The sequence below is a fragment of the Equus przewalskii genome, chromosome 5 (genome assembly GCF_037783145.1).
Source record: "Equus przewalskii isolate Varuska chromosome 5, EquPr2, whole genome shotgun sequence".
In the NCBI taxonomy this organism is placed as follows: Eukaryota; Metazoa; Chordata; class Mammalia; order Perissodactyla; family Equidae; genus Equus; species Equus przewalskii.
The window spans coordinates 16,261,981-16,289,706 of record NC_091835.1 but is presented as its reverse complement, the minus strand read 5'-3'; the positions used below and the strand labels follow the sequence as shown (position 1 = coordinate 16,289,706).

Below are 27,726 nucleotides of genomic sequence, written 5' to 3'. Positions count from 1 at the left end.
TCAGGTTTGATAAGAGGCAAAAAGATTCCAGGGCAAACAGTTAAATAATTTCAACACTTGATGGTAGATCAGCATGTTTGCTTATTGTATTTTCATTTTTTAAAAAAATTTTATTATTTTTTTGTTTATTGAGTTCATAACAGTTTACGTCATTGTGAAATTTCAGTTGTACATTCTTTCTTGTCCGTCACCACGTAAGTGCTCCCCTTCACCCTGTGCCCACCCTCCACCCCCCTTCCCCTGGTAACCGCTGAACTGTTTTCTTTGTCCATGTGTTTGTTTATATTCCACACATGAGTGAAATCATCTGGTGTTTGTCTTTCTCAGTCTTGCTTATTTCGCTTAGCATAATACCCTCCAGGTCCATCATGTGGTTGCAAATGGGAAGATCTTGTCTATTTTATGGCTGAGTAGTAATCCATTGTATATATAAATACCACATCTTCTTTATCCAATCGTTGGTAGATGGGCACTTGGATTGTTTCCATGTCTTGGCTATCGTGAAAAGTGCTGCAATGAACATAGGGTTGCATATGTTACTTTGGATTGTTGATTTCAAGTTGTTTGGATAGATATACAGTAGTGGGATGGCTGGGTCATATGGTACTTCTGTTTTTATTTTTTTGAGGAATCTCCACTATTTCCATAGTGGCTGTACCAGTTTGCATTCCCACCTGTATTTCATTTTTAAAAAAAACATTTATTTATTTTAAAAATGGGTGGGAGAGAGGTATGCCATTCTTTGTCATAAGCATTCAATGGATTGTATAATTAGTAGCTGGAGTTCTTCCCTTCCACCTCTTGATACAAGTTTGAGAGTCATTCATACACGATTGATTCATAATCCAAGCTCAGGGAGAGACTTATGTTCCCACACAAAAAGAAAAGTCAGTCAGAAAAAAAACAAAATGCTTTGTGTATTCTGTATCTCACTGTTTTCTCTTTTGCCTCATTAAACATGGGTACTCAAGAATTTTTACAGGTTAGTAAAAAAGAAGCAGGTCCAGAGAGGTAAGTAAATGTGACTCTGTAATATATGCAGACACAATGAGGATTATCCTCTGGGGATTTTATGGAGATGAAATTATGAGCTCGTTACTTACTTGGGAAGAGTGAAGAAACAAGCAAAACAAGAGCAACAAAGGAAGGTTGGGTTGTTTGGTAGGTTTTATTTTAGTTTAGTTTTTGTCTCCCAATGCTCTCCCTTCACCCTAGAGACAATTACGTGACTCTTCTTGAGAAAGGCAGAAGTGAGACCTGTGAATTCTCACTTTGATGTCTACACTTGGGGTAAAATACCTAGACGCACATCACCCACAGAGACTGGAGTGCAGTAACCAACTCTATTCATATGCAGAGGAGGCGGGCCTTTTCTAATATCCATTTCCCTCTCCTTGACACCAGCATAAAGCCTTCAGTATCTGAATCTGTCAGGCCCCTGAGTAACCTTGGAGTTGCAGTTTATCAGTTCAGTAGAAAGGGTTCCACTCTAAAATCCAGGCAAGTAGCGTTACACAAACTCACGACCTTTGCATGCAGTTCCAAATGTGAGATAATAAAAAGTAACTTTTTTCAATAATCAAATTCTTATTGGAGTTGTGTCTTTACTTCATGCTTATTGAATTCTGCCTCTACATACCTCCTTGCATTTGTTCACCAAGATAAATAGAACAAAATAAAATGCCCTCCACTGCAGCAGGATAAACTCCACTGAGGGAAACATGTGGACATCAATTATTAGAATCTGAGATGTGATCTGAGAATTGCTAAAGGTACAGCATAAGCAAAAGGCTATGGGGGTATGGAAAAAGAGTTTGACGACTCAGGACTGGGGAGACCAGAAAAGGTTTTGTGAAGGAAGTTATTGATCCTTTTCAATCACATAACCATAGACTCATGTATTTCAAAAGATTAAAAAGAAGGCATTCCCCATTTGAGATTAGTAATAGCAACAATTCAGATGTCTCTGGGGCCAGCCCCACGGCATGGTGGTTAAAGTTCTGTGTGCTCTCCTTCTGCAGCCTGAGTTCATGGGTTCAGATCCCAGGCATGGACCTATGCCACACATTGTCCATGCAGGGGCAGTGACCCACCTACAAAAAATAGGGGAAGATTGGCACAGATGTTAGCTCAGGGCTAATTTTCCCCAAGCAAAAAAGAAAAAAGAGGCAGATTGGCAACAGCTATTAGCTCAGGGCAAAACTTCCTCACCAAAAAAAGAAAAAAAAAAATATTCAGATGTCTAAAAGCACTTTGAGTATTAGTAAATTACGTTTCCCTTGGCGTGATGGTTAATTTTGTGTGTCAACTCAGCTAAGCCACAGAATCCAGATATTTGGTGAAAAACCAGTCTAAATGTTGCTGTGAAGGTGTCTTTTAGATGAGATTAACATTTAAACCAGTAGGCTCTGAGTAAAGCAGATTACCCTGAATAATGTGGGTAGGCCTCATCTAATCAGTTGAAGGTCTGAAGAGAAGAAAGATGAAGATCTCCTAAAGAAGAGGGAATTCTGCCTCTAGACTGCCTTCACAGCCTAGCTGCACCTTCTCTTCCTTGGATCTCTGACTTGCTATCCTGCCAGATGCAGATTCTGGACTTACCAGCCTCCACAATTGCATAAACCAATGCTTTAACATCTCTATATCTATATCTATATCTGTTTCTATTTCTGTATCTCTATCTATCTCAATATCTGTTCTCGTTTTCTGGAGGACTAATACAGTTGAGGAGTTTCCAAGTAGGAAAGGGAGACTTGTGAAAGAAGAAGGTGGAAAGTATGCTGGAGTTCTTTCACAGACTACCTGGGATTCTCGTGTAAGGATGCTCCTCCTTATTCTTTGGCATAGTGAAGCCAATCAGAGATTTCTGAGCAGGGAATTTTGTGTGATGAGTTAACAGGCTTGCTATTGTGAAGGATGATTTTCAAAGGGCTGATGGTAACTAGAAAGAGTGTTAACAATTTAGATATTACTGAGTAATTAGTAACAGTTAAGTTGGTTGAAAGCCTGGAAAAGAGCATTAGCAGTTGAGAGGGAATCTTAGCGCTGGCATTTCCAGAGATTGTAGGCCTCCAGTAATACTTTGTGGATCAGAGTCATTTAATGATAGAACATCAGTGAAATTTATGGATGTTGGATTACACAGAATGGACATACTATGACGTTATTATTAACTTCAAGTCCACTGTTGGAGTCCAGATGTTTCCCACTTGGATCGTTCCAACTTATCTAGTAGCAGGAATTCAACAGCCTCAAAGGGTCGTCTAGATATTCTCACATGAACCTGAAAACCAGTTAGAAGCAGCTGCAGCGTCTATTCCCCTCCTTTTCTATACTTCTATTCCACTTGCTCACTTCCAAATTCCAGCTCAAGAGCCCCCTCAGAGAAGCCAAATTTACTACTGCCTAGCTTAAAAAAGTGGGTATGTGTGCCAAGGGTGCTACCTCTGTATGCTCTCAATTTAGAATCCTTGGGATGCCAAAGCGGCATGAGAGCCCAGACAGGGTCAGAAGGGACGCTTTCTCAGTTCATTACCAACCCCCGTCTTTTGGGGTACAGGAGCAGAATTTTGCAAAGCCTTTCTTGGAGATGTGTCAGCTTCTGCCTCTTTAAGGTGTTCAATCTCATCCCATAGAGTCTCTTGTGATGGAGCTTTCATCATTAAATTTATTCCCACTAGGGTCTGAAAGATAAACATCCTATTTTTATTCATTTAGTGGCTGATTTTTAAGTGACATATTGAACCAAGCTTTTTTTTCAGCATGTAGTTAAAAATCTCACTTCTGTACTAAGATAATAAACAAATATGCATTCAAACATTTTTAAACAAAGATTTTCACTGAAGACATTTTAACATAATATAGAGAAAATGAAGAGAATCCAAGTTTGTAACAATATCTGAGTTTTCTAAAACAAATACATGCTCTAATTAAATTGAAAAGGTTAAATAAATATTTGTACATTTTATGATGGATATAATGTAACCAAAACATCATCGTAATTTTCTAAAATAATGAAGTGGGAAATAATTTCCAAGAAAATATTAAGTACGAGTTACAGGAAAAAACTGATACATGGTACTTAATTATAAATATGCATATGTGTCTTTATATATTTCATGCCAAATTAAATACTTCCTTATATTATGAGTTAAAAAATTGGACAAAATATACCAAATGAAGCGATGGTGATCTCTCTTGGTGAGGTATTTTTTGGTTTACATAGTTTTCAGCTTTTCACATTGATCATATATTACTTTCATAATCAGAAAAAAAATGAATGTGATTTTGGGAAGGGCCAAATTAAGAGAAGGTAGTGGAAGGGATGGTTACTGTGAGTGATTGTCCACATTGTATCAATATGGGAACTGTTTAGCCAAAAAATGGTTGGCGCGTGTCTAATAATTCATACATTATTCATAAATCTCATGCTTTATAGTATCTCTACTAAAGGTTCAAGATATACCAAGTTCAACCACCACAGTGCAAGGAGGGAGGCAGTGGACCATGGTGGAGTCAGACAGGAGTAAGTTAAAACTAAATTTGGTATTGCCACTAACATTAACAATCAACTTGGCAAGACTCTTAACCTCTCTGAATCTCAGTTTCCTCATCTGTGAAATGTGGAAGTAATAATTACCTTGTAAACTTTTTAGAAAGAGAAGAGCTCATGGCTTGTCACATAGTTTCAATTAATGGTAATGTTAAAAGTTGTTGATTTTATTATTCTTTCTACCATAGAGTTAACTTACTGCTATGAAGCCACTCTGCTCTGCGAGAAAGGGGAGGGAAAATTTCAAGTAAAAATCGTAATGACCATCGTCAAAATAACAATAGTAATAATAATGTTAATTTTGGTTAGGAGTTTGGCTGAATATTCCTCCACATTGAGACACTCTGGGTACAACACAAGGAGTCAGCATTGGGTTTGTAAAGTTGCATAGCAATGATAATAATAATAATAATAACAGTAATAAGTGGACCTAGACGGTTATAACAGAAAAAAATTCTGATATTGGCAATTTATTTGGATAAATAATTTAGTTATATTTGCCTGAAGAAAAGAATGAAAGCTTTTAAAATATTAGTAACTCAAATCTTGTGCGATTATGTGGAAAGAAAATGCAAGTGTAACCACCAGTCAGAAGATATTGCAGAAAGAGTGTTTAACGATCTTCGGTGGTTACAACGTTACACTGTACATTACTCATTCTGCATGAGACAAGGAAATATTAGTTGACCAGCTATGGGACATGAGGTGCCGCTGGGAGCTGAGGGCACAAGATAGAGCTTATCAATTACCCAACCTTTGTGATTCTATCTACACTTATATTAATGTCTTATCAAAAGGTAACAAACTATATATTATTTTTATCTCATTTTTTCTATGAGTGTTAAAGAATTAACTTTGTAGATAATATTTGAGACCAAAAATATAACCACTTGCCAGAAAAGATTTTCAAAGCAGTGTAGTAAAATAACGTACACATTAAGGAGAGAAGAGTAGAGTGAAATTTGTAAAAAGCTGTGTAGCAACACGAAGCACTAGACTCTAATCTCCGTGCTACAAACTGGAAACTGAGTCTCAGACAAAGCTAACAAACTGTTCAAAGGTCTGGAACTATTTAGCGGCAGGGATGAATTCTAACACTCACCACAAAGGGTCTGCCTTACTACAAAGATGTTGATCTTTTTTCACAGCTAAAATGTAAAATGCCCCGGTCCTTGCCATCTGCATTGCTGACAATTGTGGACAACACAGCTCTGAATTTGCAAACATGTGAGACAGTAGATAATGGATACATTCAACAGTTTTCTAGTCTGCTTCACTTGCCAACTATTTTGCAAAATGTTACCACACCCCTAGATATCTTTGGTCTTGGGATTATTAAGTATCTCAGAAACTGAACTGCAAAAAAGCTAAAGTATCCCCAAGCCCCAAAAAACAATAGCTCTGATTTCATTGCCCACATCATCTTCATAAACTCTTCCATATAGAAAACAAATCTATACAGAATATTACGAGTGAAATAATTTGCAGCTTTTTGGAATTTCCTTAGACTCCAATGAATCATCTGTGACCACACACAGGGACAATGTGTGCTTGGTAGGAACATATCAGAATCTCAGGAATAGAACCAGGAGTTCTGATAATACATTTACATTTTTTATTAGATGATGGAAATTATCTCATGAGAAAAAGCGAAAAGAGAAGACATAACAGCTTTTAAAATCCAGACTGAGAGCGTATTCAATTTGTTTCATTGCTAGTTGTATACTTGAGCACAGTCCGAAAACACGGCTCTTCTCAGATTCCATTATATCTGTGCTTTCCTTACTCACAAGTTGGCACGTTATTTATCTTCTCATTTCTTTAGTTCTTCTGATCTGTAAAACAGAGATAATAATGTTGTAAAGATCAAAAAGTTAACATTGTATATGTTTAAACACTTAGACTTTCCTTTTGGATTATGACAGAGCATTTGATGTCATATCAAAATCCTTGCTGAGAGCAGCTGTTAAACGCTGGATAAAATTAATTTAAGAACTACTGAAATGTGTCGGAAAGCACAAAAGGCAATCAGGACTTGAGAGACCAGGATCCCAAATGGAAGGGAATCCACTGAGGCGAAGGCCTTCTGTCCAGTTTTTCCCACTCAGGCATTTGCTGATTCACAGCACAGAACACAGACACCAAAAAGAAAACATTTCCCCGACGTGTGCAGCAATCTCACTGAGCTACGGAGGCAAAGATCAAAGTTCAGGGCTACCGACACAGCCGGGACATGAGAGACCAAGATCACAGCACAGTGGAAACCCACAGAGAAGTGAATAACTATTCTAAGATGAATTTACCCTTAAAGTATTCGAAAACTGCTAAGATGCACATGTAAGAAGAAATGAAAAACTCATAGAAGAAATGCTCAGAGAAGAAATGGAAAGCTCGGTGACTAAATCTCTAAGCAGAGTTTTAATAGTCTTATGGTGCTAGGAAAACAAGCATTAGAGTTTAGGGCTGGCAATGAGGAGGAATTCAGGATTTTCACCAAGACTTTTAAAGGGCTACACCCTTGGGGCTGGCCTGGTGGCATAGTGATTAAGTTCGTGTACTCTGTTCCAGTGGCCTGGGGTTTCGTGGGTTCAGATCCTGGGTGTGAACCTACACACCGCTCATCAAGCCACACTGTGGCGTCATTTCACATACAAAATAGAGGAAGATTGGCACAGATGTTAGCTCAGCGACAATATTCCTCACACACATACAAAAGTAATACAGGGCTACGCCCTAGGAGTATGGGCAAACCAGAAATAGCCTCAAGTAGATCATGGCTATTTGCCTTTACTCTATTTGTGTATTAGAAAAAGCTTGTCCCTTGAGAAAAATAATATTCTCTAGATCATCTACAAGTTTTCATATACAATGTTTAGCATTAAATTAAAAAAATAATAGCAGTCATGCCAGGAAATAGAAACAAAAAGCTAAACAACATTAAAAAGAAATTATAGATGTTAGAAACAGCATCATAAATGATATACATATTGAAATTATCAGCTGGAGACTTTAAAATATTTGTAAGTAATAGGGGCTGGCCTGGTGGCACAGGGGTTGGGTTTGCACACTCTGCTTAGGCAGCCCAGAGTTCACAGGTTCAGATCACAGGCACAGACCAATGCACTGTTCATTGGGCTGTGCTGTGGCAGCATCCCACATAAAATGGAGGAAGATTAACAACAGATGTCAGCTCAGGGCCAATGTTCCTGAAAATGGAAAATGTAGATGTTTTAGTCTGCTTGAGTTGCTATAATAAAATACCACAGACAGTGTTTTAAACAACAAAAATTTATTTTCTCACAGTTCTGGATGGTAGAAGTGCAACATCAAGGTGTTGGTAGGTTTCATCTCTTTCACGTCCTCTCTCCTTGATTTGCAGGTCTTATTTCCTTTCTATGTCTTCACATATCTTTTCTGTGTATGTGCGCTCTCTTGGTGTCCCCTTGTGAGTCCAAATTTCCTCTTCTTGTAAAGACACAAGTCAGATTGGTTAAGAGCCCACCCTAATGGCCTTATTTTAACTTAATCACTTCTTTAAAGGACCCATCTCCAGATCTAGTCACATTCTGAGATTATAGGGTTCAGGGCTTCAACATATGACGTTTTGGGGACACAATTCATCTCATAACAATAGATTAACAGAAAATATCCAGGTTGAAGTACAAAGAAACCAAATAGGTAAAACACGAAAAAGGAGAGAGCATAAGAGATACACAGGATATGGTGAAAAGTCTACCACTTTTGTGATTGCAGCCCTAGAGGAAAAGATGAGAGAGACACGGCAGAAGCAATATTTGAGTACATAACAGCCAACACAGTTTCTAAAACTCATAAAAGGTGTTACACTGATATTACGTGAATTTCTAAACTATCCTGGCAAGATAAATTCAAAGAAAAGCACCTCTAGCCATATCACAGGACAATTGCTCAAAACTAAAGACAAACAGAACATTGTTAGAGCAGCCAGACAACACACATACACACACACGTGTGCGCACACACACACACACACACTACCTTCACAGAGATGACAAGAGTAAGAGCTGACTTTTCAACACAAACAGTATAAGCCAGAAAAAAATGGTATATCAAAATGTATACCAACGTTGTTATTAAGTGCTTACTGTTTCTAGCTTCTGAAAAATGTTATAAAAGACTGGTGGTTTTCTAAAATTGACTGCAAATATAATAGATAGATAGATAGATAGTAGATAGAGAGATGACAGATGATTTATACGAACATAGATACATAGACACATAGATAGTAATATATCACCAAATTGTGGTGTTCCATGGATGAAAGAGTTCTTTAACAGTAGAAATAACATCCACTACTTTTTCACACTTGCATAAAAGGAAAATCCTATACTCCCACAAAAGATATAGAAAAATTATTTGAAGTAAGTCAACATACACTCAAGAGAAGAACATTTAATAGGTTAAAAATAGGAAGGAATTTTCTTAATCTGATAAACAACATCTTCAAAAACATACAACAAATGCCACGTATAGGGGGTGAAATATTCAGTTTTATCCTGAGAAAGGAAAGGCAGAATGGTGTCTGCTGTAGCCATTTCTATTATAATTCATACTAGAGAGTCTAGCAAGTACAATAAGGCAAGAGAAATAAGTGAAAGGTGTAAGCTACAGAAAGGAGGAAGGAAACCTATCATTTTTCCTGGAACTTGTGATTGGCTATGACCTAGACATACAAAATCATCTACCAATGAACCAGTAGAATAAGTTAATTTAGAAAGTCACTGGTCACAGGGCCAATATACAAAAGCAATTGTATTACTGTAAGTTAGACGTATAGGATTAAAATTTCAAGAAAATTATTCCATTTACACTAATATGTAAATACTTAACAATCAAATAAATAGTAAATAAATATAATGAGATGTGTAAGATTTCTACACGGGAATATATAAAACATTAATGAATGTTCCACTTCTTCTACGGCCAAATAAGGTCTTTCCAGAACAATTACCCTAGAGGTAACAAACATAAATACTGGGGAGAAGATAATCTAAAATCACGTGAGTGCCACAAAAACGAACAGATATTAAATAGATGAGATCAGGAGCAAGAAGAGCATGACGTGGCATGAGTGTCCCATATTTTAATGAATTTTAGCTAAGGGCAGCCTGCAGTCAGCAATGAGCAGAGCAACTAAAACTCCAGCAGGACACTTGCACAACCGAAGGACTGGGTTTCAGTACTCCCTGTGCGTTAAAGCCTTTATAAAATGTTCACATTTACTATTGTCATGTGCTGCAGATAAATCAATCCTCTTATCATCATAAAACGCCATTTTCTTTCCTCTGGCAATATACATTTTATTGAAAACTACCTTGACTTATGTTATTATAGCACCCTTTGGGGAGGTGTGACTGGAAGGGGCCATAGGAGGGTCTCTGGGTTTCTAGAATGTTCTGCTTCATGATCTAGGCACAGGTGTGTTCAGTATACACAAATTCATCAAGGTATACTCTTACGAACATTTACTTTTCTGTATGTATTTTATGCTTCAACAATGTCTCAAAACATTTCTAATTAGACAAATAGTGTTTTAAAAATGCTTAGAGCTGGAGATGGCCGAACCCAAGGAAACAAAGATTTATTGGATCTTGAGAGCTGCAGTTGCCTTAGAGAAGCTGCAGTGCCAGCACCGCTATCTATAAAGTAGAGAAGATCCAGCAGGAAGCAGGGCTGTGGCTAGAACAGAGCCTGGAGCCCTGGTCCCCCTCCCAGGCTCCAGCCGGCAGCGTTGGGATGCTGATGTTCTCACTGCTATCCATAACTGCAAGTTACCCTGACACTGCTGGAGGGCACCCAGGACACTGATTCCTGCTCCTTTTCGGTCTTCCATAAAGTAGGGAACAGAGAACAAAGCTTCTCTCCTTTCTTTGTCCTTGTTCTCGTCCTCTGAGTCAGCTTTGTCCTCAATTATGTCCTCATTCTGTTTTCAAAAGATTTTTCTGTGAAGTCACTTTCCCCCAGGCAGAGGGGACTTGTCTGGTGGGGAAAACACTGAGAATGGAGGAAGGTTTGAGAGATTTTGCTAAGAAAAACCACATTGATCACATAAACGTCTTACTGACAAAGACTAGGGAATAATCCCTAATGAGTTTTCTAAGTCTAGTAATACTTGCCAAATTGTGAGCTAGAGATTGGGCACACAAACCTTGGAACACACCAGATGAAATTTAGAAAAGAGCAGCCTATGAGGCTGAGGGGTCAGTGTGCTGAGAGCGGAAGGCAGGATGGATGAGGTTTAGAAGCGGTACTTCATCCTTGTATATTTAGGTTTCTCAATGGGGTTTAATCATCTTCCCGCAAAGTAAAGGGGTGATGATGGATATTTTAGTGCGTTCAGGCTGCTATAACAAAATACCTCAGATGGGATAGTTTATAGGCAACATAAATTGGTTTCTCACAGGTATGGAGGCTGGAAGTCTGAGATCAGGGCATCAGCATGGTTGGTTTTGGTAAGAGCCCTCTTCGCTTGCAGACTGCTGACTTCTCATTATATCTTCACATGTGGAAAGAGGGTGAGAAAGCTCTCTGGGGTCCCTTTTATAAGGGCACTAACCCCATTCATGAGGGCTCCACCTTCATGACTTAAGAACCTCCCATAGGCCCCAGCTCCTGATATCATCATCACTGGGGATTAGGACTTCAATGTATGAATTTAAGGATGACACAAACATTCATATCACAGCAACAGATATTTTCATGAAAGTCAAACACTTAGCATTCTTTGTGCAATCATTATATTAGCTTGTTAGAATGGGAAAATATCTCACTAAGCATCAAGCAGAACATCATTTGCCCAGTGGGTTGGATTGAATTTTGGCATCAACTGTAACACCAGCTGCTCGCTTTAGAGCCATTGAGGGGCAGCTGTACACATAGCGGAACCTCAGCTCAGCTCACTCTAAAAGCTGCAGCATTTCCGTGGGTGGCTGCTATGGGGACAAGACTGACGAGAAGTGCATTCTGGCCGTTAATTTCTGAGAGTGCTTTCCAACCACATTTCCAGAACTGAGGGTGTCAGGCATCGATATAAAACAGATGAAGCCTGAGATAAAAATTCATGAAGCAGGGGTCACAGAAGGTTTGGATGAGAAAATAGAAGTGAGTCCTTGGATCAGGGAGAACAGGTTGGAACAGGTTGGAACAGGTGAGTAGGTGAGAAAACAATGGAAAGCTGTTTTGACTATTCGTACCTCAATTTGTTTGTAAAACTGTAACCAGCAGCTTCATCTCCGAGATTGTATAATGCAGGGAGCAGCGGTGGGTGACAGTGTCCACAGCTGATATTCCGGCATTGGCAGAGTGTGTGCTGCAGCTCATCTCTATAACGTTCTCACCCAGGTGAGGAGTAGAGAGTAAGGATTCTGCTGAGTCCCCACAGCCCCGCTCCCGCTCACCATCTGTCTTAGCTGCTTCAGTGGCCATAAGAAAATTCCATAGACTGGATGATTAAACAGCAGACATTTATTTTCTCACAGTTCTGGAGACTGGAAAGTCCAAGATTAGGGTTCCATCAGGGTTTGCCTTCTGATAACAGCTCTCTTCCTGGCTTGCGGACGGCCACCTTACCCCTGTGTCCTCACACGGCAGAGAGAGAGCTCTGGGATCTCTTTTTCTTTATAGAAGGACACCACTTCTATCAGATCAGAGCTTCGCCCCATGACCTCATTTAACTTTAATCAGCTCCCTAAAGACTGCATCTCCAATACGGTCACATGGTGGTGTTAGAGCTTCAACATACGAATTTAGGGGGGAGACTATTCAATCCATAGCACCACCTAATCCCTGAGAATCATTTTTCTAAACCAGCGCATATAACACTTGTATAAGCAATTTCTTGCATTGCATCCCTCTCTGCTTGAAAAAGCTAGAGTGGGTGCCTATTCTGCTGCAGGAACACTGACTGGACACTGACTCCAAAGAGAACTTAAATAAAACCAAGATTCTCAGAGTTTATAATCAGAGATTACGATTTGGAATATCTAGGGTGGAGTCTAGATACCTATTTTGGGGTTTTCTTTTTGTTTGTTTTACCACAAAGTGCATCAGGAGCTTCTGATGGAGGTGGTCCATGGATCACATTTTGAGAAGAGCTTCTTTAAACATGTTGAAAGTCTAAAATCTATCTACATTACAAACACTTTGGTAAGACAATAAGTATAAGAAAGTGAGTTTTCTCTACTAATAGTCTAAGCTAAACATGAGTGGTAGTCTGAAACTAAGTAGATTTGGTTGATTTACCAGATAAGAGCATGAGCTGTGCAAATAAATCACGTGAAATATGTGTACCGTATTGGCCTTCAGCTCCAGTCAAGACTCTGATTCCAAGTGGGTGGAAATTCATAGACAAAGACAAAGGAGTAATCTCTTATTGAATATCCCAGACTCCCTTGCCAGCTAGGTTCTGGTTTGATTTGTCAGTGAGAGGGACTGGCAAGATATTGGAATAGGGAGAAAGGGATAAATATGGCAGTGCTTCTGGGAGTTGTGTGCAAGAGGGTATGTAGGCTCCTGAGCACCTGTTCAGTTACACTGGTACAATTTCAGAGCAGCAGCAACAGCAAGGACATTGACTCCATCAGGGCAAGGGCATGTGAGAGCTAGACTCCAGCTCAGGGCAGGTAACAGCTTCCATCTCTCTGGATAAGCCCTTCCTCTCTTGGGCTCCTCTGGTGGCCTCTCTGTCCCATTCACTCCTCTACCCTTCTGACGTTAAGCAATTCCTTGCATTACACTCCTCTCTGCTTGAAAGACTGAGAACGGTTTCCTATTCCCCTGGGTGCATGCTGACTGTTACTGTTGGTAAATTATTAAACTACTTCAAGCCATTTATCTCAGTAATCTGCTCTATAACTTTAAGAAAAACTAGGGAAATAGAAAGATATACAAGAGAAAAAATATTACTTTCCTTCTTTGTAGAATAGTAATGCCACGCAGTCATCTTTCTGCAGCTTATAAATTACTTCGCAGCAATTGTCTCATTCAATCCTCACATTAATATTGGGTTTAGATTCTTTAAAATCATAATTTGCTTCACAGATGACAGAGAACATAAGTTATTCGCCTAAGGTCAAATATAAAATGGCAGAAATACAACTTGAATTATATCTTTTGATTCCCAAGAACAGAGCCCTTTGTCTTAAAATTCCATCAGGAATTTAAGAAAATCACATTTAAAAATAAATCCCCAGGTCTTATAAATTGTGCTGATCCACAAGAAGAAAATCTATATGCCATCCCAAATGCACATACTTTCTCTACACATATGGTTGTGGTATTTTATTGTTTGGGCATGCTCAAGAGCAAACTCTTTCTCAGATCTTAGTATCTTCTTAACATATACGCATGTACACACGATAGAAAAAAATTAGAAAACTTCCTTTCTAACCATCAAATTCTTATGCTTCCTTGACTCTGGTCACTGATTCTTAATTGTTCATCTCAATGATGTGTTGTCAGGGAAAATGCAAAATTTTAATTATTTGAGATAATGAGAGACAGCATGTGGCTTCCACAGATAGTATCCCAAGCTTGCAGAATTTTTTCACACAAGATCACACTTATACATCATGACAGGTTACACCATTTTCCAAGATGATGCACCATCTGGCCGAGGGAAGAAAACAAGTATGAGCTCCGTTGTTGTTTAAATATGATGCTGTTTTCAAGCTGAGATTCAATAAATATGCACCAGGCCATACAAGAGACTCATAGGTTCTTTTAAATCACAATCTTTATTTAGATTTTTAGTGAGGCCCTGGAAAGAGGTAAAGATCAGCAATTACATTGTCCTGAAATTACTGAACAGTCACTTTATTTTTACAGCATGATAATGATGTCTTGCAACTGAGGACATGAAAACTTAGAGGGAAATTTTATTGGTTTCGGTTTTGGTCAATATAACTTTATTAGATTCTTATACAATATTAAAACTTATAAAAAGGCATATTAAAATGTGCCCTTATGAATTGTTACCACAGGTATCTCTTGTAAATGCTTTTACCAGGTATCAATTGCTTTTGATTAGAACCCTGATTTGTGATGATTTTTATAGCTCCTCTACAAGGAACAAAGTATGATCTGTTTTAGGAAATTTTCTATTAATTAAAGACCACTAGGATAAAGCAAATGACATTCCAGTTAATTGTTTTTGTAAAAGTATTGTTATGTTTTATTCCTTACTAGTTCATTTCTGCTTTCCAATTTCCAAAGCTGAAACCACGTGAAAGTTTGAAAGTCTATTGAGGGAAGAGAAACACAGGGGGATTTGAAAAGCCTTTCCCAACTAAAGATAGATTGTAAGATAGGTCTTGGAGATTAGGCATACTTTAAGCATGAAGACATATGGAAAAAGAAGAACAAAGGAATGTACAAGATAAATAAAATCATCAGACTGAGATATTTGTTTCACTTTTTCTTTAGGATTCCAAAATGCTCCCAGTGTCATAGGCTTCTTGCGGCCTTGAAGCCAATACCTATTGACTTTCCAGAGGCTCATAGAACCTTTCACTTGGCCATACTCCCCTGGCTTTTGGGAGCCCAAGGAAAGTGGTACAGCCCAGTAGTTAATAAGGTGGGCTGAGGGGTCAGATGGCCTGACTAACTGTAATTGACTCTCGCTCTTGCCCATTTTTCGGCTTGTGCAATTTAGTTACCTACTCTACACCTAAAATTTCCTGTTGATTATCTTGGTCGGGGCAATGCTTTATGACTGGAGGAAGCACTCAAAGCAGGAGGCGGCCATATTGCTAAGTACCCAAGCTAATTTGCAAACACTACCACACCAGGAGACTGAGCTCAACAGTCTCTCAATTTTGTTATTTCCTTCAATATGGCAATGATCATGTATTTAGAGCACATGACAGTACCGACATTTAAAGTATTTAAATTTCTTCATTGACCAAATAAATGGGAGATACCCCAGTTCTATGATGTTCACAAACTTGAAAACTGAGTTTTCAAGTGAAAACTGAAAACAACTTGCAAGCTCTCTGTTCTTATCCTCAAACTATACATAGATGTGCCTTTAGACACTCCTTCATGATGGAGCTAGTTAGAGCATAGGTTTCTCTGCCCCTAGTAAGCACTGGTTTTATTTGCATGCAGATTTTCTTTTTATATTACTAACATTAGCTTGGAGCTCAAGTAATGGGACATGCACAATTTAATATTTATGGCTAATTTGTCCGACTTTACTAAATACCAGATGTGCCCTTGGCTTCATTGCAAATGTTATCAGTCTTTATCCTCATTTCATTTCTGAAAAGTATTCTTATGAGTTATCTCTCCTTTACTTGATAATTGAGAAAATGTAAGCACAGCATTCATACTTCAAAGGTCGCTGTGAATATTTAATGAAATAGTCCAGATAATGCTCTTAGCAAACTGGCTGCACATAGTAACTATTCAATAAATTAAAATTAATCAATATGTAATTCAAAATGTTGAGGTGACATTTAAATGAAAAACACGTAAAAGAATAGATTTTCGTGGTAGCTCTGTCTATCTTAGTTTCCTCTATTTCTACTTTCCCAACTCCTGGGCTCAATTCAGGGAACTTAGGACACTGATTGAAGAATGAAAAAGCAGAACAATTGGCAGTTTGGGTGTTTCACCAATCTCACTCGATGGTATAAAGAGGAAAGAGAGTAACAAGCAACATGAAGAGACTACACCTTGACTGAACTTCTAACTTGAAATTTCCAATTCAGGTCAGTAAATAATATTGAGTAACTAGTATATCCCTTAACTTCTGCAATAACAAGATATAGTTCATGTTTAATATTTTTTAAATTTTAGGTTTGCTTAATAATGACATTTCATGATACTTGGTTTATTCACTGTACTTTCAAATACTAGTATCTACTAATCACATAAATTGTTGCTACTAGAAAGATTTTCTTAATAGAATTCAGAGGTTAGATGGATTAGTAATTTTGTCTGAAAAAATTTAGAAAACAAAGGTCAAGAACCTTTAAATTAATTTTGTATTGGGAAGACAGATATTCAATGACATACATCACAGAGAAAATCACAAATTTATTTACCTAGATATAATAAAATCTTAGGACTGCAGAAATTAAAAGGCATACCACAATATTGGAAATACGTTTGCCATAACTCTTAGAAATAGCAGGTTACAAATCAAGCAAACCAAATGCAAAAGTGTTAAAACTTCCATAGACAAATAGGCAAACATCAATAGGAGACTAACAAGTAAGAAAGAATACAAATGCCTGAAACAAACACAAAAGTGATGTTAAAATTCATGAAAAATTAAGGAATACATATTTAGATAAGATATGATTTTCACCTATCAAATGAATGGTTATTTGATAAAATGATTATTCTCAATGAAGGTGAGGGTGTTGTTAATAGACACAGTTATAATCTGTTGATTGGAATGCAAGCTAGTGTTAATTCTAGAAAGAATGGCTATATTAATATAATTACAGCAGATATTGGAGCAAAGAATATCACAAGGGATAAAGAAGGTCATTTCATAATGTTAAATGGTTCTGTTGTCAGGAAGACATAACAATCTTAAACGTTTAAGCAGTTAATAACAAAGCTCCAAAATGTGCGAAGTAAAAACTTTTAGAATTTCAAGGAGAAATAGACAAATCCACAACTGTGGTCAAAGATTTCAACTCTGCTCTCTCAATACTTGATAGAACAAGCATACAGAAAATAAGTAAAGATATGGAATATTTGAACACCATCAATTAACCTGATCTAGTTGACATTTATAGAACCCTCCAACCAAGAACAGCAAAATACACCTTGTTTTCAAATACATGTGAAACATTTTCCAAAATAGAGCATATTCTGAGCCATAAAGCAAGTATCAATAGATTTAAAAGAGTGCAAGGAATATTGTACGCAGGTTTCCTTACCATGATAGAATTGAGACAGAAATCAATAACAGAAGGATCTCTGAAAATTCCTGAAGTTTTGGGTAAACAGGTGTTGTTTTTCTAGATAAAGCATGGGTTAAGGAAAAAATCAGAAGGGACATTAGAAAGTATCCTGAAATGAGTGAAAATAAAAACAAGACATGTCAAAATTTGTGAGATGCCACTAGGTACTACAATAGTACTTAGGGGTACACTTATAGCACTTAAGACCATTATTAACAAAGAAGAGAAGTCTCAAGAGCCTCAGCATTCTCCTTAAGAAAAGAGCAAAGGATGAGCAAATGAAGCACAATTTAAGCAGAGAAAAAGAGAATATTAAAGATCAGAAGGGAACTCAATACAATAGAAAACAGAAAATTCATTAAAAAATCAACAAAACTAAATCTGCTGCTTTGAAGATATCATTAAAGTTAATAAACCACTAATACCACTGATCAAGGATAAAAGAGAGAGGACACAGTTAGCAATATCAAGAATGAGAGAGGTGATATCACTGCAGGTGCTACAAACGTTGAACGAATAACAAAAAATAGTATGAGTAAATTCTACAGTTGGGATGCCATGGACAAATTCTCTGAAAGATACAAACTGCTTAAACTCCCCCATGAGGAAATAGATAATCTGAATAGCCCTCTAAATATCTTTTAAATGATTAAGTTAAAAACCTTCCTAAATAGAATACTCCAGGCCCTAGTGGAATTTTATCACATTTCAAAGAAGCAATAACATCAGTTATAAAAAATCCTTTTTAGAAAACAAAGAAGTGAACATTGCCCAATTCGTTATAAGAGATCAGTATATCCCTAATAACAAAATCTGACAGACACTACAAAAAATAAAGAAAGGAAAATTTCATACTATATCACTCGTGAATAAAGAAGCAAAAGTCCTTAAGAAAATATTACGAAGTATTGACGTCATGGGCTGAATTGTGTTCCCACTGCAGTTCATATGTTGATGTTTTAACACGTGGTACCTCAGAATGTGACTAAAGTTGGAGAGAGGATCTTTAAACAGGTAATTAAGTTACAAAGAGGTCAATAAAGTGGGCTTTAGTCCAATATGACTGGTGTCCTTATAAGGAGAGGAGATCTGGACACAGACACGCACAGAAGAAAGACGACATGAAGATACAGGGAAAAGACAGACACCTACAAGCCAAAGAGAAGCCTGGAACAGATCCTTCACTCACAACCCTCCAAAGAAATCAACTTTGCCGATGCCTTGATCTTGGACTTCCGGCCTCCAGAACTGGGAGAAAATAAATTTCTGTTGTTTAAGCCTCCCAGTCGGTGGTACTTTGTTAAAATCTACTACTACTACTACTAAAATTGGTAAATTATTTAGCAATATAAATAGAATAATACATCATGATGTAGTTGGGTTTATCCCACAAATGAAAGTTTGGTTGGTTGAACGTTTGACAGGCAATCAATGCAAGTCATCATATTAAGAGAATAAATGACAGTAACTGTGTGATCACATACATAGATGAAGAAATATCATTTGAAAAAATTTAACACTCACTTACAATGGAAAAAACCCTTTTAGCAGACTGGAGAAGTACTTAAATCTTATAAAGGGCATCTAACAACAATCTACAGCTAGAAGCACACATGGTATCGACGGAACTGTGTACCTGAAGATAAGGACAAGGGCAAGAATTCCTACACTTACCATTGATAGTCAACATTTAATCTGAGGCCCAGAGCTACTGGATTAAGTTAAGAAAAAAAACCACATAGGAGGAAGAAACAGTTCCCAATTGTTTTTAGAAGCCAGTGTACCTCTAGTATCAAAACTGAACATGAACATCATGAAAAAAGAAAATTATAGATGAATTTCCTTCACACATATAGACTCAAGAATTCTTAACAATGTATTAGCAAATTGGATCCAACAACAAACTAAACTCCTTGAAGGTGTGTCAGTACATACACACACACACACACTCACACACACACACTCATACACACGCCGAGTTGATTCCAGGAACTCAAGTTTAGTTTAGCATAAAAAAAAATCAGTCAAAGTAGTTCAGTCCTTTGAGAAAAAATAAACAATCACCTCAAAAAGGGAGAAAAATTATTTGGCAAAATTCAACACATGCTCATACACAACACAAAATGTATCAGCGAACTAGGAATTGAAGGAAACTTCCATCTGATAAAGGCATCTAAGAAAAACCAACAGCTATCACCATAGTTCATGGAGAAACATTGGATGCTTTCCACATGTGATGGGAGAAAAGTCAAGAATGTTTCCTCTCTCAATTATATTCAATATTATACCAGAAGTCCTAGAAAATGTACTAATGCTGGAAGAATAAGGCATGCATACTAAGAAAAAAGCAGTCTACTCTCAGTCAACATGTACGTAAAAATATGCATAGGGAGTCTTAAAAAAATAGTTTACTAAATGAATTCAGGAAATATGTTGGTGCAAGTTCAATATACAAAAAATCAATTATAGTTTTACATACTAAATATAAGAAAAGAAATTAAACAGCACTATTAGTATTAGCACCAAAAACCATTAAAACTTGGGAATAAATATAATGAAAAATGTCAAAAATCACTGTACTAAAAACTACACAACATTGCTGAAAAAAATTAAAGAGCTAAATAGATGGACAAGTATGCCCTGCTTCTGGGTTGGAAGACTAGATGATGTGAAGATATCAGTTTCCTTAAATTTCTAAATTTAATTCAAAATCCTAACTTTTTTTAGTAGTAATTGACAGTCTGATAGCTAAATTTATAACTATAAAAGCCTTAAAGTACACAAAGCTCTCTAACAAAAGAACAAATCTTGACAACTTAAACTGTCTCATTTAAAACTTACTATAAATAAAGTCATTAAGAGAGTGATACTGACATAAATACAGATAGGTACAACAACAGAGCAAAATAGAGTGTCCAGAAGCAGCCTCTCATATATACAGACAATTGACTTTCAACACAAGTGGCAAAGCAATTCAATGGGGAAAAAATACATTTTTAACAAATGATGGTAAATCAGTAGATATCTGTTGGGAAAAAAACACGTACTTTGACCCCTACCTCACACCATGTATAAAATTTACTTGAAATGAGAGCATAAGCCAAAAATAAAAGCTAGAAATCTATGAGGCTCCTAGAAGCAAATATAGGAAAATATTTTTGTGACTTTGGGGTAAGTGAAGATTTCTTAAACAGATCACAAAAAGCACTAACATAAAATAATTGATAAACTGGTCTTAGCCAAAATTAAAACTGCTTATCATGAAAAGACACCATTTTGAAAATGAAAAGAGCAAGCCATAGACTTGGAAAAAAATTTGTAATGCATATACACACAAAAAATACTGACAGCATAAGGCATAATTTTCCTCATGTATACAGAACTCCTACCAACTAGTAAGAAACAGATTGGTGTCCCAAAAACAAACATGGCAAACAGACATAAGCTGAATGTTCACAGAAAGGGACATACAAATGGCTATTAACTATAGCACTAGATATGCATTCTCATCAATCAAATGGGAAATGCAAATAAAATACATTGAAATACCACTTTTCTCCTGACAGATTACCAATTTTTTTTAATGTTAATGTGCTGATAGGATATTATGAAAAAGGCACTATCATGAATTATTGGTGGTAGTATAATTTCAAGAAAATTGGCATCTTTATGAAATATCTATCAAAATTTAAGACCCATATGCACTTTGTTCAAGTATGTCAGGGGTTTATAAGTACTTACACACTGTTCATTCTTTTCTTGTCAGGATCGGAACATAGATTTAGGTGTCTGCAATGAGGACTACATTTCCCAACATTCCTGGCACCTAAGCACCGCAAGGTGAAAAAGTTTTATGTAATAAAATACAAATTAAACGCTTATTGTGTGACTACTAGAAAGTCTCTTAAATTCTTAAGTCCCTTAAAAAGGCTGATTCTGCTGGACAGAGCTTCTTTTTGCCTGAAACTTGGATACGAAGGTTGGAGCTACACAGACATTATGAATCTTGAGGTGAACTTGAAGACAGAAGCCATGATCTGAGTGATTGGAGGAGCCAAAAGAGATGAACCTGGGTCCCTAAGGAAAATATTATGGTTGCTTTTCAGTCCTGTATTGCCTTCTCATGGATTCCTTTAATAGGAGAGACTAAACCCTTATGAGTTTAAGCCATATTGTGTCTATTCTTACAGCTGAATGCAATCCCTAACTTATAGACCCAATAATTTTATTTCTAGGATATTATCACGTAAATACATTTCCACATGTGTGCAGTGTGAAACAGTACAAATTACACCTATCTATCTATAAATTATATTACCATTATTAATCATATTTGTTTATAAATAAGCAAAGTTTTTTCAAAATGCTTAAGCATCCACCACGGGAGAACCGTTTAAATAAATAATAGTATATATTCATGTAACACATTCGCAGTTAAAATGAATGATACTGCTTTTTTATGACTAATAGGGAAGAATCTTATTCATTACCTAGTAAAGAAAATGTATAGAGCTATGTGTCTAGGAGGCTACTATCTGTGATTTAGATATTTAAGTAGAAGCATTAATACACATACACACAAGTATACACACAGGTAAATACATATATACCCCCAAGCAACCCACCCTGTACAGATATGGTGGCCAAACACCACATAGCTACATGGACATACACTCACAATCTTTTGCATATGCTGAAAAATTTCTGAAAGGATCCTCAAGATGCCATACTGAGGATGTCATTTTGTCACAATGGTAGAATGAGAGTTTTTGTGGTAAAGCTATTTTTCTTCATCATGAAAATTTCAAAACCAGTTGATTGTGAGGGTTTGAAGAAAGGCAAAAGTCATCAGAAAGCCAAGAAAACATATCACCAATGACTGTTTTCATAAAACTAGTCCCTTTTCAACATTTCTCCTTGATTAAAACAATTGGTGTTCCTGTTCATTGAATTAATACTATCGTTTATCTGTCTCTTGCTTTTTATAGGGTTTATCCAAAATGGCAAATACAGAGCAAATCAATTGAAGAGTAAAACTGAAAACTTGTAAACAATGCAAGATTTCCTGAATCAATGCAAAAGATAATGAAAGCTATTCAGATCAACAGCAATGTCTTCAACAACTGAGGATCTAGCAAGCTTGACTAGATAACCATTGGAGAAGAGAGTGAACATGGACATATGATTATCACTGCTTAAAAGTGAAACCATTTAAATACCTATTAGTAAAATCTATGCGTGTGATATTTTATCTTGGAGAGTAAGATGTAAAGTAAAAGATGTCCTGTTATGCTTGCATACCATTTTGAAGTGAAAATTACCCCAAAAGGAAAAAAAAACCCACATAATTCATTTAAAGAACTAATGCACTATTATGGCTATAATTACAATTTTTGGCTAAATACAAAATATAACTTGTGTATAGTTCTCAAACCAAGTCAAAATCAGCCTTTCCCTTGTATATTATAGGATTGCCAAATTAAAGACAGGACACTTGGTTAAATTTGATTTTTATATAAACAATGAAAAAGTTTTATTATCGTATGTCCCATACATATGTCTTATGCAATGTTTATATGGAACGTACTGATGCTAAAAATATTATTTGTTGCTTATTTACATTCAACTTTAGCTGGATGTCCTGTATATTTATATTTGTTAAATCTGGCAGCCTCAATACGATAATATCCATTTTAAATGGATTTTGTTTGCATCATTTTTGTAGTGCCAATTATCTCAGGAAAATGAGAACTTTCTAAATTGTATTTAAAGGCTGGAAGGAAATATTGTCAGCATTTTCTTTTTTTTTTAGCTTTCCTGTACTGTCCAAAGATTCTACAAGGAATAAGTACTACACTTAAATTTAGAAAAATGGTGCTTGAAAGCAAAATAACAAAACAACATGCTAGACAGCCAAAAATGGCTCAAGTCTAAAGAGAATTAGTCCAATTACAAACATGTCTAAAAAGAAAGAAAAAAAAGCTGAGGGTTGGGAGATGGCACAACAAGCAAATATATTTTTTCGTTCATCTTATTGCATTTTTGTTATGGTTTCAGGGAGTGTTCAGTTTGGACTCTCTATAAGCTAGAAAATGTGTCTGTGCTTTCACACCTTGGTAAAGTGAGAAATGGAACCGAACAGATTGATGAAGCGTGACATTGTTTGAGTCTAAACATTGAATAAAGAGCAAAATTTGTACAGACCAGCGTATTTTTAAATATACATAATAAAAACATATGAAGGAAAATAAAGTCAAATAAAGAGCAGATATTTATTGGCATTTTCAGTTATTAAGTCGGGCTTGCAAATTTGTTTTAACGTTTACCATTTTGAAATGACCCGTGCCTTCCTTGAGTGCCTACAATGGTATTTAAAACAGAAAAGATTATCAATCAATCAATTCATCAATTAATCATTGATGAATTAATTAATTAATTTTAAAAATTGCATAAAAATGGAGTGTGTGGCTTCTCCAGGACTTTAATACCAGTGCCAGTCAATAGCTGCCTTACATTTTATACGAGTTATGAGATCTCAGCTCAGCACAATTACTAACAGAGTGCAGCATATTTTCACATAAGCAAATTGCTAAGACACACACCATTAGGGATGCTTCTTTCTTATATTTCCCAGAAGGAACTGAATATTGAACAACAGTGCATCAATTGCACTCATGTTAACGTAAGACATATCTTTGGAAACTTTTCAAGCTGTCCATGTCACAATGTCAGGCAGTCTACTTGAAGCCTATCTTTAAGTCATTCTCCTGACAGTCTCTCTCATGTCAGGCAATGGATAGATCCACTAAGTTATTCATTTTGCAGTAAGAGAGGTGTCACACCAAGAATCATATAGACAAATAGGTTCACTTTTGTCAATCTACTTGGTTTGCATTTTCCCTGTTGGGGTAATTTTATTCCATTATCATCATCACTAATTGGGTTGATGCCCATGGCTGGTATAACACAGCTGGTACTAAAGAGATTTGCAGAATTGAAGTGGAAAATACTGTACTGGATGATGTGAGTGCAAACTCAAGAATAATGTTTTTTGTGAAATCATATTTCTTTACCAACTTTCCAGAATTGAATTCATCTTGTGCTCTCTCCCATTAAAGTTGATTCGGGTAATTTGAACTACAGGAGACATTTTCTTGATTATATTTTAGTGAGCAACCATTATGTAGGAAACCAGCTAGAAGAAAATGAAAATGTATCTTCTCGCATCATAATTAGCAATTTTACCATTTAGGTAGTGATTACTTGAATGTAAAATGAGAAATGTTTCATGTGGATCTTTAAGGTTTTTCTTCAATCCTTTGTATATTGAATTTGGTTTTTGCTTTTAAAATGTCATAGAGGAGGAATGATCTGCAAATGGGTTCCAAGAGTATTCTTTTTCTCTTTTTTACTGAATATTTCATATCGCCCCTTAAAAACATAACATTTCATGGACAGCGTTTTGAATGGATTCATTGTTTAGACCAGTGGTGATAGTTCTCCAGATGCCGTCAACCTCTTTAAACTCTCATCTAAAGAAAGAAATCCACAAAATTATCAACAACCTCAGCTTTCTCACCTGGTTTTTGTCTCAGACTTTCTATCCCAAGCTGCATTGCCGATAAAGGTTTCTTCCTTGGGGGTTCAAGCTATGCCAGGCTATTGGCTAGAAGTAGTCAGTGCTGTAATGTCTCATGACTTGGAATAAGTCCAGAGTGTGTCCTGCCACAAGGATGTCTCTGATTTGGTCCAAAATGGAAACTATGCCAAGACATTGCTAGATTATGTCAATACATAGAAGAGGTAATTACAAGAATAGGTGATTATGAAGGATGCAATCAACAACCATTCTTGCTTCTAAGTATGTATATTGAATCCGTGAAATATCTGCAAAAGTTTGTCTTTATAGAATGCTGAAAGTAACGCCCCAAGGTGGACCTGTTGATACAGAGAGAGGGAGCATGTGGAGAGGTGATGTTTGAACTTATACCCTTCATAGCCTTTACATGGATTACATTTTTCTTGCCAACCAGAATTTGTATGCAAATTTCATGTTTATTTTTGACTGTTCCTACAGTCTGTGATCAAGTCAGATATCATATGAGCTCTATTTGTCTTCCTATGTGCACTGAACTAGCTTTGTGGTGAGATTTATCACCTTTTTGCTTGGGAATTAATGATGTGTGAAGGACTTAATAGCCAAACAGTATCCGATCCTCTCGAGGGTACTAGGTTGAAATAAAAGCTGTTTTATTTTGGAAATCTGCTGTATCATGCGAAATGGCTGTGCCTAGAGTGTTGTTTCTGTGACTTTAATCTGTCACATAAATTAGTTTTTCAGACACGTTGAGTTAGCACAAAAATAGAGCCATCTCATCATGAAGGAGAGTTGACTTTTAGATGACCCTGGGACGCGAAGAAGTACCAATTGAATCCTTGGACAGCAGCTCTGAGAGAGTCACAATCAGATTAATATTTAACGATTCAGTGAAAAGGACACAAAAAGGTGCAAAATAGAAAAAGTGATGGTGAAGACGTGATATTTCTGCAAGGTAATGTGACACATTTTCATAAAGTAGAAATGTGTCATCAGGTGGATAATAAACAAGTCTTCCCACTTCTTTCGGTTTCAAAACGACGTCTGTTAAAATCAACTGCTCAATCCTTCCTAATTTCCTACTGAAAGCAAAAAATCAAGACTTTACAACACTCAGAACTAGGATTAAAAGTTAATGGGTTTGCAAAATCTGCAGGAAATTTACAGTAAGCACAAAACCTATGGTCTGGCAAATGGCACTAAATTGAGTCATGCAGTGGATGACGCCTGTGTAATAGATAAGCTTCCAGACAAGGAGTAGAAGGTTCATCTAGAAAAGGGGAAAGAATTTTGTGCCGTGCCCTCAGATTTAGATTGGACCTCCTCGGCTGTTCAGGTTTTTCTCTTCGTGGGACATTGTCGGTGTCACAATCCAATGTACACATCAGGATAGATGCGGAGAGGGCTGATAGCCACTCTGAGTTTATTATGACCAGCGTTTCAATATATACATAGCTTACGTCTGTTAAACATACACAGGTGTTCTGGATGAAGTAATTAGCGAATGCCAAGAATTCTTAGTGATTTCTCAAGGAGCCCTCCCTCAGCCTCTGTTTTGATATTATCATGTTTTTGCTGTGCTCGTATATTTTTATCTCGGAGCAGGCAAGGCCTCCTAGGCAACGGCTCCTCATGCTCCCGATATCGATATCGTTTCTCCATCTGTGACCCCGGGCGACCGATGCCTGGCTTAGGTTGCCTCCCCCTGGAGGTCTTACCCGTCATTGGCTAACCGTCCTTCTCACCTCCGGGTCACAGTTTGTTGGCAAGCCTTTTCCAGTGATTATTAACCCTTCCTGCGTCAGGGGCGGCTACAGACACGAAGCTGATCCAACTTTTATTTCATAGCCACCATCCTCAAGGAGGTCCTCACTGATGCCTTTTTATCCTACTACATATTTCTAGCTATTTATTCTCCCACTATCTCATAAAACCACTCCTACCATTCCCTTCTATTCTCAATCCCCAATATCCCCTCACCTCCACATTCTCAGATGACATTTCTTATTCCACAGAAGAAATAGAAACAGTGAGAAAAAAACTTCCACATGTGTCTGACACAAAATTGACTGATCTACTCATATGTGGGTCCATTTGCTCTTTTGTCCTTTGTGTTGCAATGGAGGAACGGCTCGTCATTGTATGCTGGGTTGCAGACTCTCTCAAGGACCTCCTTTTGCAGTCAATCCTCCTCTCTCCTTCATTGTCAGATTTCTCTCTTCTGCATGCATCTTTCTCATCCACATAAAAAATCCTAGAATAATTTCCTTTTTATTTTTTTTTATTTTTATTTTTTTTAAGATTTTATTTTTCCTTTTTCTCCCCAAAGCCCCCCGGTACATAGTTGTATATTCTTCGTTGTGGGTCCTTCTAGTTGTGGCATGTGGGACGCTGCCTCAGCGTGGTTTGATGAGCAGTGCCATGTCCACGCCCAGGACTCGAACCAACGAAACACTGGGCTGCCTGCAGCGGAGAGCACGAACTTAACCACTCGGCCACAGGGCCAGCCCCAATAATTTCCTTTTTAAATACACACATGCATGTACGCATACACAACTTCCTTTGAGCTCTCGTTTCATCTCTAACCACCATCACATTTCTATGCTCTTAAAGAATAA

The 27,726-nt window shown here is 37.0% G+C and overlaps 1 long non-coding RNA gene across 1 annotated transcript in view; it reads right to left on the bottom strand.

Annotated features, from left to right (window-relative positions):
- Positions 1–1,149: 1,149 nt before the first annotated feature.
- The window catches only part of LOC139083679 (uncharacterized), a 111,577-nt gene continuing 85,000 nt past the window's right edge, over positions 1,150–27,726 (bottom strand). Inside the window, exon 2 of the long non-coding RNA XR_011540590.1 lies at positions 1,150–6,387. This is a non-coding gene — a long non-coding RNA (uncharacterized lncRNA). The remainder of the gene's footprint in view (positions 6,388–27,726) is intronic.